Consider the following 19,824-nt stretch of genomic DNA (forward strand, 5'->3'; position numbering starts at 1 on the left):
TCTTAAGAGGAATATTAGACATCATGATATTTTTACCACTAAATACCTTAGTATGTATTTCTAAAAACTAAGAACATCTTTCCTTAATGACAAGATTAGTATCTCACCTATTTAAAAATTATTATGATTTAATCAATATCATCTAACACCATGCTAGCTCATATTTACCTTTTCCTCATTGTCTCTGTTTCATGGATGCTTTATTCATACAATTACCCAATCAGTTTCCATTCACTGTATCTGCTTGTTCAATCTTTTTTTTTTCCCCCAAGGAATTCTTTTATAACTGAGATTTTATTGGTTGTTTTGAGGATCACTACATAGACATTTCAATTTGTGCACAATTCTTCACATACATACAAGAAATCTAAAATATCATGTAGTTGTGATTCTTAACAGTTATTTCAGTGACTGTTCAGCTTAAAATTTGGAGCAAACTTTCCTTAACAGGATATCAAGTACCAATATCTTCAAATATTGATATGTTGTTACCTCATAAGTCCCACTGGTTCACAATTTAATATCATATACACTACATACCTAAACTGTCAATTGTTCACAGCACATTAACCAAGTTACTAGGAAAACTGGGCTACTACAACCAAAGATGTAATAGTATAGTGCACAAAATTCTGACCAGGAGAGCCAAGATCAAAAAGTGGTTTGCTGGAGGAAATAATTCTACCAAAACAATATGGGAAGAGAAGTAATTTAAAGTGTTCAAGACATTAAATGCACAACTGACTCCAAACTGCCATTTAGTGTGCTTTTATATTATAGGATATAAAAGCTACCCCCCATCTATGGAATGTTAAGCTGACACCCAAGACAATGAAAAGCCTCCTGTATCCAATATCCCACTATTTTCTGGTGGTACCAAAAAATAAACAACCAGCAAATGATTTCACCTCTTAAAAAAAAGCATTTACACTTAAAAAATGGATTGAGGTGGGATTCCCTCCTTTTTAAAAATGTTTCTAGAGCTACTAAAAAACTTGCATTTACAAAATAGTTGATAAAAATATTCCTCTGGATTGTACAAGAAGGGAAACAGGGACCACTGACAGGACTGAGTGTGTGGTTATTAATCAGACTTGGCTTCTTTCTCTTCTGCTTCATCAGAGGCGGGGCTCTCCTTTTCAGTCTCTCCATTTTCTGCAAGCAAATCTTCTTTAGTCTCTTGGTTGGCCACTTCCGCCTGTTTTCCCTTTGCTCCTCTTTTCCCTTTTGTTTGCACTTTTCTGTCTGAAGATTTATCCTTTCCCGCCGCCTTTTTTGGCTTCGTTTCCACTTTTGCAGGAGCCGGTTTAGCTGACAACCTCGCCGATCTCCTCTTGGGGCTCCTCCTTCGCCGCCCCCTGGGCGGAGCTGCCCTTCCTCTTGGGCATCATGGCGGCGGGGCGGGAGAGAGCCGGGTGCCTTCGCGCGCTGAGTACCCTGACCGAGAGCCTTCGCGAAGCTAAGTAGCCTGACGGCTGCCGCTCCTCCCGCCTTCTTCAATCTTTTAAGTCATTTTTATTTTATATAATTGCCCCATTGCCCTACCTTCCTTTTTCATGTTGTTCTTTAGTAGCTAAGTCTGACTTTTTTGTGACCACATGGACTGTAACCCACCAGGCTTCTCTGTCCATGGGATTTCCCAGGCAAGAATACTGGAGTGGGTTGACATTTCCTTCTCCAGGGCATATTCCCAACCCAGGGATTAAACCCACATCTCCTGCATTGGCAGACGGATTCTTTACCACTGAGCTACCAGGGAAGCCTCTTTTTCATATCACGATGTGAAATCTAGATATGGCTTTTGGAAATTCATTATCACAGAATTCTCATTGATACATATGATATTGATAAAGGTTTTCTGGGTTCTAGGAGAATAAAGCAATATTCCCATATCAACAAATATTTAACTAGTACCCAATATACAGTTGGCAGAAACTTGGATTCATGGGAAGTAGTCTTATAAGGAGAATTTCCTACTTTTCCCAGTGCAAAACCCTTGATAGAATTGATTCTTGAATTTAGTGCTATGTCCCCCATCTTCTATTTCGTAGCTACAAAAAAATATGGCTATAGCATAACAATTTCCCGCATCTGAGAAGAGACACCAACCCCCAAATCAGAAAAAAAATTGTAGAAATCATTGGCACTTTCAAAGCAATTTTATATAAATTCTGTCATTTGCTCCTCCTAAAATAAACCCTATGAACAAGCTATCAAGAGTTTTAGCTCTGTTGTACAATCAAAAACACTGAAACACAAATGTGTGTGTTTGTGTGCGTTTGTTTCAAGTTAGTTCACTTCTGTTGCTGAGGCTAGCTAGCTATTAACCGGAACACTTCTGTGTACACAGATAGACAACATTTCACCAGCTCCATTGATGCTACATGTAATCATATATTTGAGTTCTGGTCAATGGAATGTGATGGGAAGTATGTTAAACACCATTTATGTACCTGGTTTTAAAAAGCTTCCTGATCTAGAAAAATGGTAGTGATGAACCTATATTTGCAGTGCAGGAATAGAAACACAGACATAGAGAATGGACTAGTGAACATGGGTGGGTTGAGGAGGGGGGTGGGATGAATTGGGAGAGTAGCAGTGATGTATATATACTATCATGTGAAAAGTAGATAGCTATTGGGAAGCTGCTGAATAGCACAGGGAGCTCAGCTCAGTGCTCTGTGATGGCCTAGAGGAGTGGGATGGGGTGGGTAGGAGGGACGCTCAAGAGGGAGGGGATATATGTATACACATAACTGATCACTTTGTTGTACTGCAGAAAGTAGCACAATATTGTAAAACAATTATTCCAATTAAACAAAAATTAAATTAAATCAGAATCTTCCAGTAAGAACCTCCATGCATTATATATTTCATTCCTGTGTGTTACAGCAGTTAACATTACCCTAACTTATAATTGTTTCCTGTCACCCCTATGTCTCTTCTTCTTTTCTTCAAACATCCTGCACCTATTCCTGCCTTCCTCATGATGCTTTCCTTTTATGAAATGCACTAACCATCAAAACTCACATCATGTGAGTATTTTATGTTTCCCCCAAAATCCTTCAAGTGCTCTATCTATAAATATCCATAGTATCAACAATCAGTATTATACATTTTGCTACTTGATTAAATTGGAGACTATTGGTCATGCATATTGGATTTCACTCAAACCATACCATCTTATTTTACCCCAGGTCCCATGATACCCCAAGGAGGTATTGACTATAAAATAAGAACTTAATACATTTCTGCTGATTAATTGAAAGTGACTGGTTTGATAAGCAAAATTAAAAATACCTAACCATTTCCTGGCTAATATATTAATTTCTATTATTTACTTAGTATGCTTTATGAGTTTGGCATTGCTTTAGAAACTAAGACCAAAGTAAGCACACTACCTCATTATTTCCTTCGAAGTACGTGTACTTTCCCTTTTTTCTCCTGGAGTTGTCTGCTTTCTTTGCATTGCCTGGGAATATCTACATGGTTTGCTGAATAAAGTGAAAGTGGATCAGTGGTGTCTGACTCTTTGTGACCCCATGGACTATACAGTTCATGGAATTCTCCAGGCCAGAATACTGGAATAGCTAGCCTTTCCCTTCTTCAGGGGATCATCCCAACCCAGGGATCAAACCCACGTCTCCGGCATTGCAGGAGGATTCTTTACCAGCTGAGCCACAAGGGAAACCCTGAATAAACTAAGCCTTAAATTCAAGTAACTTGATGGTCAAATCCTGCTTCCTTCATTTATATTCTGTATAACTTAGGACAATATCATTAGTCTTCTTATACCTCTAATTGTGTCACCATAAAACAGAGAGAGAGTCATGACAATGATGTAAATATCTCATATAAAGTGCCTTGTTGTTGTTGTTTGGTTGCTAAGTCACGTCCGACTCTTTTGCAACCCCATGAACTATAACCTACCAGGCTCCTCTGTCCTTGGGATTTCCTAGGCAAGAATACTGGAGTGGATAGCCATTTCCTTCTCCAGTATAAAGTGCCTAAACCTAAATAAATCAAGTGGATGCTCATAAAATGTTAGTTCCCCCTTAGTGTGGCTCAGTCATTTGGGGGGAAGAGGGCATCTAAAATTATATTTGAAGTGGAGTAGGTGATCAGCCTGAGGAAGTAGACTACTTTTTGCCTTGTGTTTATGAATCCCCCGAAGTTCTGTAACTGGAATTTTACATAGAAAATATGGATGCAGAACATTTACATAATCCTTTTATTCAGGAGGAGGACAGAAGAAAACTGTTATGTTATTAGACATGAGAAGTTGGAAGAAACTGACATTATTCCTGATTTTTCTTTTTTTTTTGGCATCTCTTCTAATTAGCTCTTTTGCCTTAAAAAGCCAATTAATAACAGTTTCAGCCTGCTTCATCCCTATGTCATGATGATTAGGCAGTGTGTGAAATTTCCATAGTTCTAAATGAGACGATTTTAAGAAATATGAAAACACAGCATTCAGCCTCTGAGAAGCCCTGCCCCAAGCCAGGATGGGGGAGATGGAACTAAACAGCTGCACGTGTGAGCGGGATTAGCGATTTCAGTCGACTGCCAGCCCAACATGAGTCACCAGTGTCTCAAGGCTGCCAAGAGGATAATTTGATCTGGGGCTGAATTAACAGGACTATAGTGTCCAGACCGAGGGGAGTGATACTCCTGCTGTCTGGGTATGAATTGGACCACACCTAATGTACTGCAGCTCTTGTTTATCCCAAATACCCATTTCTTTAGAGTGTACTGTACAAAGAGAAGTTTACTGTACTATGGGAATAGATGGTCTAACACTTGTATCCAAAAATGTAATCTTTTACCTTATCTCTACTCTAGAATTTGCCACAGAAGCTGTGTTGTTATTTTAGAGGGGGATGTTTGTATCTCTGAGGGCTAGGAATGTGTCTTTTTCATTTGTGTATCTGGTAGTATAAATAGGGGGGAAAATGTTTTTACCTTTTTTTCTAAAAAAAGAATCAAATTTTAGAAGTAGTAGCTACTCTACTGAATTTGAACATTGCAGTCAAAAAGACCTGACTTCAAATTCTATTTAAATTATTATGAGCAAGAAAAAACATGCCATTCCTTTTCTAGTGTTCAGATTTTTACTTTGGGGTTAGAGTGTTTTTCTTTATACTTTACCCCCAAACTACCAGACACAACTTTGTAAATAGATGCTGTCCTTATCTTCCTTGTATACAGAGCTGTGAGCGTTGACTCTTGGGACTTTTGTTTCCATAATAAAGTAATTGGAGAAGTTAGCTGGTAGGGAGCAGGGCAATGCAAAGATGGGGCGATCCCTAACTCGGGAAGATAACATACTAGGGATTTTAGCAGAGTGATAAAAAAAAAAAATCAGGCACTAGGGATTAGAGAGAATATCATTTCAAGTGAGTTAAAGCAGATGAATTCATGCCTGGAAATGAGGTCAAATATAAAGCCTATCAAGCTATTTCTCTTAGGCTTCTCGTCACCCCAGCTATTAATCTGAACACAAAGTTGAACTAACAGCTAAATGAGCACCGAGAGAACCCAAGGGCAATTCACTCAGAAATTTGTTGGCAAATAACATGTCTGGATAGAGCTCTCCTTTCAAAATCAATAAGAAACACAATAAACAAAACAAAAACCAGTCCCAACATCAGAAAACATGGGCCCAGTAAATATATGAAAAGAGGAGTATATTATTCTGAAAACTCAGAAGAAAGACATACTTCTGAAATATATTTTATAGAGAAAACAAAAGGAAATTTTAAAATAAAATGTTACAACAGGATATGAGATTATTTATGAATTAGAAGTAAAAATTTCTACAGAGATAATATAAGAGGGAAAGAAAGAAAAGAATGAGAAAGAAAGACACCACACTTAGATCATAAAGAAACAAGGTGAAATATGGAAATAAAATAGTTACTTGAAACACACAGTAGAAATAGGAGAGACTAAAACAAAAATTATGGAGTTTTATTTAGTCAGAAATGTTCTGACCAAATAAATAATTTATTGGGTCAGATAAATTATTTGTTCACCAATAAATCAGTGATGAGAAGGACAAATGTGAGATATCTCAGGAAAGAAAAAAAATGATTAAAAATTGATAAAAATAATAAGAGTAAAGATGGCTGTAAAAGACAAAGAACATGCACCCAGTCTAAGAATGACAGTTATTAATATGAGGGTAATAGAATGATCTTAGATGAGTTTAGATAATGATACAACTGAAGAAGCATTTACTCCACTGATAAAGACCTGAATATGCAGTTTGAAAAAGATCATCACATTCTGCAGAAACTAATTTAAAAAATTTCTCACATATACTGAACAAAATTTACATTTTAAGAATAAACAATAATACTAGAAAAGTATTATCAATCCATAATTGACAATTATGATTGAGTCATCCATCCAACTGAGTTGAGGGATGACTTCTCAGAAAAAAACAAATTGTTAGAAGCCTATGGAGGAACTCTAGTGAAAATGAGGGGTTTGGCAGTGAGGGTAAAGTAGACTTGAGGAATGTTGAGAAAATTTGAAAGACCTACCATCATGAATAAGAGGAAGGCCTTGCTAGAGATGCATGAAAGGTCTATTTGAAGGACTTCCCTGGTGGTCCAGTGGTTAAGAATCCTTCTTCCATTGCAGAGGACTAGAGTTCAATCCCTGGCCTGGGAAGATTCTACATGCTGATAATGATAATACCAAGTGTCAATGGGGGTGCAGAGCAAAAGGAAACCTGGTGGGGATGTTGAATGACAGAACAACCATTGAAAAACTTTTGACACTTCTTTTAAAGTTAAAAGAACATTTACTATATGACCCAGGAATACTACTCCCAAGTATTTACTCAAGAGAAGTGAAGATATATTAATATTTGCACATAAACTCAAGTACATGAGTGCTCATTTCAGCTTTATTTATAATGTGTGCTCAGTCATGTCTGACTCTTTGTAATCCCATGGATTGTAGTTCACGAGTCTCTTCTAGACAAGGATACTAGAATGGGTTGCCATTTCCTTCTCTAGGGGATCTTCCCAACCCAAGGATTGAACCCGTGTCTCCTGCATTGCAGGCGGATTCTTTACCATGAGCCATCTGGGAAACCCCAAGATTTTATTCATAATGGCCCTGTCTTATTAGGCATAATCAGTTCAGATTGCTATAACAAAAATATCACAGACTAGTTGGTTTAAACAGACATATACTTCCCACAGCTTTGGAAGCTGGGAAGTCCAAGTTCAGGGTGCCAGCATGAATGGGTTTTGTTGAGGATCTGGTTTGTAGATGACAATCTTCTTGTTATACCTTCACATAGTGCATATATATATATGAAGAGGGCAGAGAACAAGTTCTTTTCTGTCTCTGTATAAAGGCACTAATTCTATCATGAGAGCTTCACCCTCATGACCTAATTAACCTTCAAAGTCTGCTCTCCAAAAGACTGAGGATTATGGTTTCATTATTATTATCACACTGAGGATTATGATTTCAATGTAGAAATTTGAGGAGGTGAACACAAACATTCAATTCACAGCAAAACCTAAATGGTAAACAATTTAAATATTAATCAAGAGGTGAGTGGATAAACAAATTGCCCTGCTAATAGGATAACAACATGAATGTATCTTGAAAGAATTATGCTTAGTGAAAAAGGACAGAAATGAAAGACCAACAACATATGCTATATCTTGTTGACAGCATCTGATGTGACTTCATCTAATCACTGTTTCCTGGTATTCATGGTCTTGTGTAATCTCTCTTTGCATGTGGGCTGAATCTAGTGATTTGCTTTTAATGAGTAAAATACGGTAAAAGTGGCATGATGCCACATGTGAGATTAGGTTCCAAGTATTTATCAGGGAGGAGTACCTTAGTCTAGACAAGCTAGATCCAAAGAAACATGTAACTGTTTTCCTCAATTATTTTTCATCGTCTGATTTGTGTTACTTAAATTTTATAGCTTTGTTTTGGTTTTCCATGAAGATAAATTTATAAATAATTGCTTGTGAATTGTGGAGTTATAGAGCTGCCGTCTATGGGGTTGCACAGAGTCAGACATGACTGAAGTGACTTAGCAGCAGCAGCAGCAGCAGGTGACATTTATTTGCATTTAGTGAGGTGTTTTGTATTCTCTAAAATATGATAATTACAATGTGCTGCTTTTGTAATGACAGATAAATAAATATAATTAAAAGTAAATAAGCAAGTTCAGCCATGTGAAGAAAATAAGAAAACAAAAATACATGTGAAAAAATGAGAAAAATATGTATTTTAAAGCTTTTTTGCTTTTCCTATATCATCTAATTTTTCTATAAATAGTATATGTTGCATTTATAATAGGAAATAAGTAAACTTTTATACATCAAATGTTTATATTTAAGCTTCAGATGAATTAGTATTTTCAAAATGGAGTCAATTCATAGTCAGAAATGTACTGAGCTCCATTAAACTATTTGGAAAAAGCAAATATGTGGACCTCATAGGGGTATTAGTCAGGACAGTAAATTTTAGAATATATTTTTGAAAAAAAAAAACTTTAGCAGAGTCAAAGAATAGACTTAGATTCAGAGTAAGGAAAGAAAATTGTGGGGTTGGCTATTGAGAAAAGTCTTCATGGGACAGGATAAAACCTTGAAGGAAAGGTAGGAGTCGGACAATAGAAAGGGAAGAAAGGAAAGAACATTTTTTACAATAACCACAATTTAAGTAATAATATTTATGTGAAAACAGGTGAATCTGGTAGGAAAGCAAATTTTTTTTTGACACATCAAGGTTGCTTAAACTCTCATTAAACTCTAATGCAATGCGGGAGACCTGGGTTCTATCCCTGGGTTGGGAAGATTCCCTGGAGAAGGGAAAGGCTACCCACTCCAGTATTCTGGCCTGGAGAATTCTGCGGACTGTATAGCCCATGGGGTCACAAAGAGTCAGATATGACTGAGCGACTTTCACTATCGTTAAAATTCTTAGGTCACCACCATGCTAGTATTTTGTTGACCTTTTGATCAATCTCACACTTATTTTACCATTTATCTAAGGTTGCATCATTGATATTGTGACCCTCTAATCATCTGTGGGCACAGCCTCTGCCATTTGACTTGGTATCCATTTATTTCATTGAGATACATGGTGGACATTTATAACACTAGAGAAATCATCTTACAATATAATTAGTATTAACCCTGCCATGTTTTATTCCAGTGAAAATGTTGGGTCTTTTGGATGGAAGACTTCAGTTTTGTGTAAAGAAAAGTATACTGAACTGGGAGTCAGAAAAACATGTAGCCTCATTTTATTTCCAGAACTAATTTATATGAGACCTTGGCCAAATCACTTAAATTCTCTTTGAGACTGTACATAAATATGGTCAGAAATGACCTTCTAAAAAATAGCTTCAAGCAAAGGACTGAAATGTCATCATTAAAGACATGTTAGGACTGAGGACAGGCAGACTAGAAAGTTTTTCAGCTTTTAAGAGTTGCCTTAAAAAGCAAATTTTCCTTTGAGGGGAATGTATTAGATGATAAAAGCAGATAATTAAATTTCTGAGAATGATTGTGGTCCTAAGAGAAGTCTCTTATAGGAATCTAGGAGTCTCACATCTGTGTGTGTGTGTGTGTGCGTGTGCATTCACACACATGTGTGTTGGCATTGGAGGATGATTGGTATCAGTATGTAAAAGTTATAAAAACACATCTAGTAGTTTTTTATGCTACTCTTTTAGGAAGAAAAAAATCAGATAATGCAAAACAAAGCAAACAAAACAGAATAGCCACCAAAGGAGCTACAGCAAAAAAACAACTAGCAGGGATTTAGCAAAGAAAACAAAACAAATATCCAATGCCTGTTGAACTCAGCAGCCACGTAATATCCTCTCCTGTTTATAGCCAGAATCTTGAATAATGAGAACCAATATAGGAAACAAAGGCTACGGAAGTCTGGATAAAAGACAGTGGTTTTCAGCAACTAACATTGTTGTTCAGTCTCTAAGTTGTATCTGACTCTGTGATCCTAGGGACTGCAGCATGCCAGGTTTCCCTGGCTTTCTCTATCTCCCAGAGTTTGCTCAAACTCATGTCCATTGAGTTGATGACGCTATCCAACCATCTCATCCTCTGTCACCTCCTTCTCCTCCTGCCCTCAATCTTTCCCAGGATCAGGGTCTTTTCCAATGAGTTGGCTTTTCGCATCAGGTGGCCAAAATATTGGAGCTTCAGTTTCAGCATCTGTACTTTCAGTGACTATTCAGGGTTGGTCTCCTTTAGGATTGACTCGTTTGATTTCCTTTCTGTCCAAGGGACTCACAAGACTCTTCTCCGGCACCACTTGATAAAAGTCAACAATATTCATCAACATTTCTGAGCATTTATTATGTGCTAAATAATTTGCTACGTTTTAATAATATACCTATGAATAAGGAAACTGACCTTGATGCTCTCCTATATTTGTTTTCAGTTTTAAAATTCTGTGAAAACAGAGACCCTTCCTTAGAATTACACTTCTGCATTGAGTTTCCCCAGATGTTAAATGGAATACAAATAAATCACTACCTGAAGCCCTTCTCCAGAAAAATCTAAATTGACTCCTTCCCTGGTGGAGGAGAGACTACAAAGTTGAATTTGGAGGATGTATTGGAAATGTTAGTAATGGAAAAGTATACGTCCTCAAAAATTCAGTCCTTTGGAGGCTTTTGTGAGGTGGTTACCAACTGTTAGTGGAAAAAAGTTGGTGAAACTCAGAAGTTCTACATGACATGTGAAAGATACAGATCGCTTTGTTATTAACAGGAGCAGTTCATCTTGTCACCTTGAAGGGCTAATATGGCACAATAGTTTTTTGTCTTTTTTTTTTAAACTCACCAAAGAAATCCAGTTAAGACTTCCTTGTATATGTGTATATACATTGACAAAGTAGCTTACTGGGCTTGAGGGTTCTATAAAAGACCCATGACGATAATATACCTTGGGTTTAAAATAATCTCCTAGGGCATGCTGCATCTCGTTGCTTCTCAGTAGAAATAGCTCACACCAGCTGTTTCTTTCCACTCCCATAAGCCCTAAATGAGTAAATGTGAGACAAACGGCTATGTAGTCATCTCGTTGGCATCCGAATTCTACATTGGTCTCCCTCAGTTAGAAAAATATTTGGTGTATCCTGGTTCAACCTGCTGCACTCGTATTTACAGTCAGAGAACACAGTCCTCTTTCTTAAAATATCTTGAAATGAGTAATGCAACAAAAAGCCAGGAATACCACAGGAAAAGGTTAATACTAACCCCAGCTTTTGTCTACTGTGCATCCCTTATGTTTTCTGCCTTGGCATTTCTTAGCCCTCTCAGAAAGCAATGGCTTCCTTAACACTACCTGTCAGCAAAATTGCAACCCACAGTGTGAGTGTTTCATTTCAGATATGGGGGAAGTTCAGCTTAACTTGGCAGGGCTTTTTGCTTGGTGGTGGTGAGAAGATTCCTGATTCTGCTCCATGGACCTCTGCTTTGAAGTTGACAGTCTGTCCAGAATATACTGTATGACTTTGTCTCCCCCTGACAGTTGCAGCCTCTGATAAAAATAAATAAACCTCATATGGACACTTTCTTTCCTCCTTGTCTTCTGCCAGCAGTGGCTACTTAGTGTGGTTCTCATTTGTGGCCACATGAGGCTAGGGAAATCCATGCCTTCTGACTAGAAGAGGGAATGGTTGTTTATGTTATGATGGAAGAAAGGATAGGATCTTTAAAATAAACTCTCTGATTTCCTGTCGCTTCCTTTCTATATCTAGTGAAGTGAGCGCCCCTCCATACAAAGGACTCTTCGTGCTGGCTGCTCGGTCTGGTAGATGGTTCTTCATTTGGACCAATTTTTTCCTTTAAAACAAATAATTAGAGTGTAGTAAGCCCTCTTTTTCTTATTTTAACCTTTTAACACTGCAAATTCACATACATGAGGAAATAAGAAAATAGTCCCTTGTTACTGAGGCTTTTGCGGTCAATTAGGGACCTATGTGTTACCTGTACTTGGAATGATGTTTTGAATTAAAAACAATAAAAGCATAAACTCCAGTAATACTTTAGTTCCAAGTATCTTATGACAAAGAATAAAAAGACTGTAAGGACAAAATAAAATACCATTTTTAAGTAGAGACATAAAATGCTCCCCCACTCCAATCTGTGAACAATATTACAGTTACGATGTGTGTGTGTTCGTTATATGTGTGTGTGCATGCTTCTGTATGCGATTCTTGTGTCTCAGCACTCTGTTTATCTGTATGTCTCCAGTGCCCTTCCCCATGGAGCTCAGTGCTGTTCCCAGCCAAATCCCACCCGCCATGATTCTGCTCTGACTGGAATAAGAGCTAGAACCCACGTAGATAGCACCTGTAGAATAACCTTCCACTTTTGGATGGGTTCTGCCCTTGCTACTTACCTTCCTAACAGTGACAGCCTTTCTACTCAAGGCTTCCCTGGTGAAGAATCCACCTGCAATGCAGGAGACCTGGATTTGATCCCTGGGTTGAGAAGATCCCATGAAGAAGGGAGTGGTAACCCACTCCAGTATTCTTGCCTGGAGAATTTCATAGACAGAGGAGCCTGGCGGGCTACAGTCCATGGGGTTGCAAAGAGTTGGATACGACTGAGTGACTAACACCCTTTTCTACTCAAGGCTGAAGTTACCATACTCACCAGGAGCAGGCACTTTAGTCTGTTGACCACACAGTGTGTCAGTTTTCAGTTCTTTATTCTGACTTTTAAAAACATATTTCTCATTCTCAACAGCCCTTTCCCTGAGAGCCTACTTTGTTCTTATCTGAAGCTGGGAGAGTTCAGAACATAATTGTCACAGGAGTTTGGAGAAGGCAGTGTTCAGAGGAAGAGGAGGTTTCAGGGAGACGGGAGACTTGACCCTTGAAGAAAGTGTGGGATTCATTTTATTCTTCGTCCAAATCCCCAAGGGTTTCCAAAAGCTATCCGAATGACAGTGCTGTGGAATGTTAGAGCTAAAAGAAACTAGAGGGTCTTGATGTAAGTTATTCTGTAAGTCAGATGGCAAGGTTGTAAAAATTATCTAGATTAGAATAAGTCCATGAAAGAAGAGATCACTTCCCACTGCTGGAGGTGATGAGCTACTAGAATGTGTCTTGGAGCAGAGCTGTTACATGGTACAACAAAGGTGTCATTGTCACATGCCGAGGTATATGGAGCTGCCTGGAGCCGGGCCATACCCAGCTGACACAGCCACAGGCAGAGAGAGGTCCCCTTCTGGGGCACCTGCTGTGTCTCACTTTTCTGATTAGGGAATCAGCCTGCATATCAGAGAATCCCAGCCGGTCCTGGGCCATGAACACAGATATGAAACTGTGGCGTATGTGAAATGATTGGATTGGCTTCAGCTGCCCCAGGGCATCTTCTCTCATAGCTCAGTTGGTATAGAATCTGCCTGCAATGCAGGAGACCCCGGTTCGATTCCTGGGTCAGGAAGATCCCTTGGAGGAGGGATAGGCTACCCACTCCAGTATTCTTGGGCTTCCCATGTGGATCAGCTGGTAAAGAATCCACCTGCAATGCAGGAGACCCCGGTTCAATTCCTGGGTCAGGAAGATCCCTTGGAGAAGGGATAGGCTACCCACTCCAGTATTCTTGGGCTTCCCATGTGGTTCAGCTGGTAAAGAATCCACCTGCAATGCAGGAGACCTGGGTGCTATCCCTGGGTTGGGAAGATCCCCTGGAGAAGGGAAAGGCTACCCACTCCAATATTCTGGTCTGAGGAATTCCATGTATGGAAGTCTATGGAATACTGTACTATGTATAGTCCATGGGTTGGCAAAGAGTCGGACACTACTGAGCGACTTTCATTTTCGGTTGCTCCATATCCTTGTTGTTCTGTCCCATTTCTTCACTCTACAGCTTCCCTCTCTCCTCCCACATCTTAGCTGGCACCTCTCCAGCAACTCCCTAACACACATATTCTTATTTTCACATTAAAAAATGTATTATTGGGGTATAAGTGAAAGTGAAAGTGAAGTCGCTCAGTCGTGTCCGACTCTTCAAAACCCCATGGACCACAGCCTGGTGGCTCCTCCATCCTTGGGGTTTTCCAGGCAAGAGTACTGGAGTGGGGTGCCATTGCCTCCTATGCATCTTGAGAAATCTGTATGCAGGTCAGGAAGCAACAGTTAGAACTGGACATGGAGCAACAATCTGGTTCCAAATGGGAAAAGGAATATGTCAAGGCTGCATATTGTCACCTCGCTTATTTAACTTATATACAGAGTACATCATGAGAAATGCTGGGCTGGATGAAGCATTAGTTGGAATCAAGATTGCTGGGAGAAATATCAATAGCCTCAAGTATGCAGATGACACCACCCTTTTGGCAGGAAGTGAAGAAGAACTAAAGAGCCTCTTGATAAAAAGTGAAAGAGGAAAGTGAAAAAGTTGGCTTAAAACTCAGCATTCAGAAAACTAAGATCATGGCATCTGGTCCCATCACTTCATGGCAAATAGATGGGGAAACAGTGGAAACAGTGGCTGACTTTTTGGGCTCCAAAATCACTGCAGATGGTGACTGCAGCCATGAAATTAAAAGACGCTTACTCCTTGGAAGGAAAGTTATGACCAACCTAGACAGCATATTAAGAAGCAGAGACATTACTTTGCCAACAAAGGCTATCTAGTCAAGGCTGTGGTTTTTCCAGTGGTCATGTATGGACGTGAGAGTTGGGCTATAAAGAAAGCTGTGCACCAAAGAATTGATGCTTTTGAACTGTGGTGTTGGAGAAGACTCTTGAGAGCCCCTTGGACTGCAAGGAGATCCAACCAGCCCATCCTAAAGGAGATCAGTCCTGGGTGTTCATTGGAAGGACTGATGTTGAATCTGAAACTCCAATGCTTTGGCCACCTGATGCAAAGAGCTGACTCATTGGAAAAGACCCTGATGCTGGGAAAGATTGAAGGCAGGAGGAGAAGGGGACGACAGAGGTTGAGATGGTTGGATGGCATTACCGACTCAATGGACATGGGTTTGGGTGGACTCTGGGAGGTGGTGATGGACAGGGAGGCCTTGTGTGCTGCGGTCCATGGGGTCGCAAAGAGTTGGACACGACTGAGTGACTGAACTGAACTGAACTGAACTGATGGTTGTTTTACAATGTTGTGTTTGTTTGTGCTGTCCAGCAAACTGAATCAGTTATATGTATACAAACATCCCCCTTTTTAGATTTCCTTCCCATTTAGGTCACCACAGAGCACTGAGTAAAGTTCCCTGTGCTATACAGTAGGTTCTCATTAGTTACTTATTTTGTACATGGTATCAACAATGTATATATGTCAATCCCAATCTCCCAATTCATCCCCCCTTCCACTTCCCCTATTGGTATCCTTAAATTTGTTCTCTACATCTGTGTCTCTATTTCTGCTTTGCAATTAAGCTATATGACATTTGTTTTTCTCTTCCTGACATTTCACTCTATATGACAATCTCTGGTTTCTCTTCAGAGCCTATAAATCTTTTGCCTTTTCACATGTTTTTATATTCAGCCCAATCTTGAGTAATCTCTCTAAATATTCTTGGTTATGCAGATTTTTTTTGTTTAGATCAGCACTGCAATCCTAGCATGTAGTACTGGGTATGACCTATTATATGTTAAATAGGTATTTAATGACTGAATGAAGGATGTTAAATTCCATTCTTTCTGGTTCTCCAGCTTCCCAACAAGAGACAGGTGTGATGTTGATGAACTGGGTCTCGTTTCCTATGACCTTCTAAACTGAGGATTATTTTTATCTCCATTCTCACAATACTTTCCATATTTCTAGCTTCTGTTAACTGGTTCCACTTTCTGAAGCAGAATCTCTGGGTGTAATACCTTAAATCTAAATATCTTTGAGTATTTATAGCGTGCATCCTGGGTAAATATTATATAACAATTTATCAAAATTTTATAACAATTGAAAAAAATGACAAAAGAAAACTGGAGATGAAGCATGGTAATTAATATAGAACACATGGAAAACAAACAGTAAACTATCTTGAAAATTTATACAATGCAAATGTGTCTGTATATTTTAATAGAGGTTTAACTTATTTACTGTGTTAGAATGAAAAAAAAATACATTAAAATATGAGCACTACAAAAAGGTTAAAAAAGCTATAACCCTTCAAGTTACAAATAAGGAATTCTCAAAATGGTAACCAGTTAAGGACCAGGGCATTTCTTATCTGAGGGGGAATGTTTGCAGTATTCAGGGAGAAAAAACAACTCTGTAAAACTTAAATGCTCCATTTTTATTGCTCAGAATTTATGATCCTTCAAGTTAAAAATGAAAATTGCCATTAAAGAAAGAGCTGGATTTGAGATAACAGTTGTTACAACTTCCTAAATTTTTTGATGATTCTTTATCATTTTTAGGAAAGTGTGGACTTGTGGTGTATTATCTGTTGTTTTTCCAATATCCTTTTCTTCTAATTAGAAAAATTTCTAGGTATCAGTCAAGATTGATCCATTTTGAATGTGAAGTGAAAATATCATAGCCTGTGTAGTACAGCTGCTTCTAAATGTTTCATTTGACTTGGAATGAGTGGTATGCTGGTAAATCTATCACAACTCATTTGCAGCATTCACCATTTCTATAGTGGAAATACTCCTACCATGGCCAATTTCAAGCCACTAATGTGACTTCACTAAGCAAGGAGTTGGGAAGAACTGATCAGTAGTAGGCCATTATGTAGTACATCCTCCATTATGTAGTATATCTTTAGATAGGATAAATGTGAGTAACCTTGGAGCATAGATGATAGTAAAATATAGTAAAATAATTAGAAAGTGATAAAGTTTGAGTATTAACTTTTTTCTTACTATGATTTATTTAATTGTAAGTTAATATAATTTAAATTTTAATAATGGTTAGGTTAAACAACAGGTTTAAAAAATTGCTGAAAAATTGAGTCAGTTCTTATGATTCGGGATAAGGCAGCAAAACCTAACTAATAAGAAACTCTCCAAAGGTAAACATGTTGAGGACAGTGTCCAGGTCTTTTTACTATTCTCTGTTGTATAGCAAGTGGATTTTTATAGCTGTATATTATTATTAATGTATAAGAGGAAGTGATCCATTTTCTCTGAGGTAGTATGGGTAACTGTCAAAATAGTGATTCCTGAATAGTATTACCAAGGGTGAAGAAAAATTATTTAACTGAGTGCATTTTGGACAGACATTGTAAGCCCGGATGATGCATTCAGGGAAATAGATGGAGTGTTCCTAAAAGGATGAGATGTAGCAAGAGGTGAGGTGTCCTCTTGATTAAAATGTCTCATGTGATTGTCCCCAATGAGATCTTTTTTCTCTCTGATGTGATTTTAGGTTTTTGATCAAAGCCAAAAGAGATGAAAATGACCCTTTGGAATCAAAATTCTTATACATACATCCCCTCCCTCTCTAGCCTCCCTTCCCTCCCCCATCCCATCCCTCCAGGTCATCACAGAGTGCCAGACTGTCCCTGTGCTGGCTGATTTGCATTATTGTGTGGCAAAAGCCAAGACAACTCTGTAAAAAAACTTTTTAATTTAAATAAAAAATTAAAACAAAAAGAACCAAAGATCTTTAGAAGAACACCTGGATGGGGAGTTTATCTTAGTAATTAAAATGACCCTGAGATGCACATGAGCAAATGAAAAACTGAAACAATACATAAGTGGACAACCATGTGGAGGTGTCTAAATAGGCTTACTGCTCTCCCCAGTAATAAACAACGTCCAAGCTGGGAGTCTCTTATGAACTCAGGGAAAGACTGATGACAACCAATCTGAAACACTAGACTCTGTCCAGCATATAATCTTGCTGTTTGTTCCTTGCAAAGACATAAATCGACTCTCAGCCTTCTTGCCTAAATTATAAAATGTCAGAGCAATTGTCAGAACTAGTGTAGGCATTAAGAAAAAAAGGTAACCAGCAAAATTAATATGTCAATTAGAAACTCTGAAAACATTCCAGTTTTTTCTGCTGCATACAATCAATCTTATTCCATCCTATACTATAAATCCAAGTATTTTATTAACTGTGCTTCTCAAAAATCAGTTTACTCTGTTTTTAAATACCACATACAAACATACATATGCACATGTACATATGCACACACACACACACACACACATTTTACAGTTAATAAAAGGGGAAAGAAGCTCAGGGGGAAAGCGACAATGTGAATTATGTCTCAATAAAGTTGTTAATAAAGTTAAAAGCAACACAACTGATTTTAAAAGAGGAAAAAATGCACATCATATTCATAACCCTTTAAAAATCAAAGTAATTCAATTTCTTTTGTACTATGATATCACAAAGTTGCTAAAACAATGACTGGTAGGATTTTTTATTGTTTGTCCCTTAGATTCCATTCATGCACTACATTACTTCAATGGCAGTACATGTTTCTACCATATAGCAAATGACTCATTTCTATTGGTCATGAAGAAAATCAGTTAATTCTATGAAATAGCATTAATAATAACACAACAAAAGCCAGCACTCAGAGCATGTAATCCTTATTGTAACACTCTGCAGCAACATTTGAAGAGTGCTCTTTTGATATACAAATCACATCAAGTCACTTGCCTGATCAAAACCATCAATGCTTCTCATCATTCTTACTTGTTTATTCAGCTGTATTGGGTCTTAGTTGTGACACACGAGATCTTTATTGCATCATGTGGGCTGTTTCGCTGTAGTACATGGACTCTGGTTGTGGTGGGCAGTCTCAGCAGTTGCTGTGCATGGGCTTAGTTGCTCCCTGGCCTTCGGGATCATATTTCCCCAACCAGCTATCTGGTCCCCTGCCATTGCAAGGTGGATTCTTAACCACCGGATCCACCAGGGAAGATCCCTCATCACTCAAAAAAAAATTCTAGGTGTTTTCATAGTCTAAGAGGTCCTTCATCACCCACCCCATGCTCATATGTCCAACTTCACTTCCTGTTCTCTCTATAATTCTCACTCCCATCCAGACACACGGGCCCTCTTGCTAGTTTACATACACACGAGTGTTCATTCTGTTTAGGTTTTCTGCATCTGTTGTTTCTTCTACCTTGATGTTCTTTGTCTTGATTCAAGAGGGCACTCACCAAAATGATACCTACTCAAAGAGGACATCCTTGACAACACTATCTAAAATAGTGCCATCATTCTTTCTCCACCTCTTTAGTATTTTTTTTATAGCACTTAAACAGCTTATTGACAGGAGATGTATTAATACATCATTTGTTACTGAATGTGTTTGACCAGAAATAGTTCAGCATTCACTTACAAAAAAAATTGTTGACCACAGGTGTTAGCTTCTGCAAAAATCACTTGTCAATAATGTGCTAATAATATATGACTTATTATAAATTTCTTATTTGCTAGTTACCTTATTGAAACGTAGTTTTGACAATGGCCAGGGAACTATCTTTTTTACTCCACAGCTCATATATGACACATATTAGGTAGATCATAAATAACTGTGGCTCTGGAATTTAGCCCTAAATCTGACTTATCTCAGAATCTATACCACCTTGATTCACCAAGCTATTTAATTTTGCCTTATTTAATATTGTTCTTCATGAATGTATCTTTCCTAAGAGAACTCCAACAGACAGTGAAATGAATTCAGGGCACAATGTCTACTTGTTGTCTTGATTTTGGAAATTTTTAACATGTTGAAATGATGTGGGGATAAGAATGTCCACCCTCACCACTCTAGTGCTGATAGTATCTGAATAATTCAAAATTAGAACTATTATAAAGTGATTAACATTATTATATAAATTGCCTAGTGAACATCTACTTGCATTTCA

At 38.1% G+C, this 19,824-nt stretch overlaps 1 pseudogene; it reads right to left on the bottom strand.

The window, feature by feature from the left end:
- Nucleotides 1–539: 539 nt before the first annotated feature.
- Nucleotides 540–1,388, bottom strand: LOC110145619 (non-histone chromosomal protein HMG-14 pseudogene; annotated as a pseudogene).
- Between the last annotated feature and the right edge of the window lie 18,436 nt (nt 1,389–19,824).

Source organism: Odocoileus virginianus, chromosome 15, assembly GCF_023699985.2.
Source record: "Odocoileus virginianus isolate 20LAN1187 ecotype Illinois chromosome 15, Ovbor_1.2, whole genome shotgun sequence".
In the NCBI taxonomy this organism is placed as follows: Eukaryota; Metazoa; Chordata; class Mammalia; order Artiodactyla; family Cervidae; genus Odocoileus; species Odocoileus virginianus.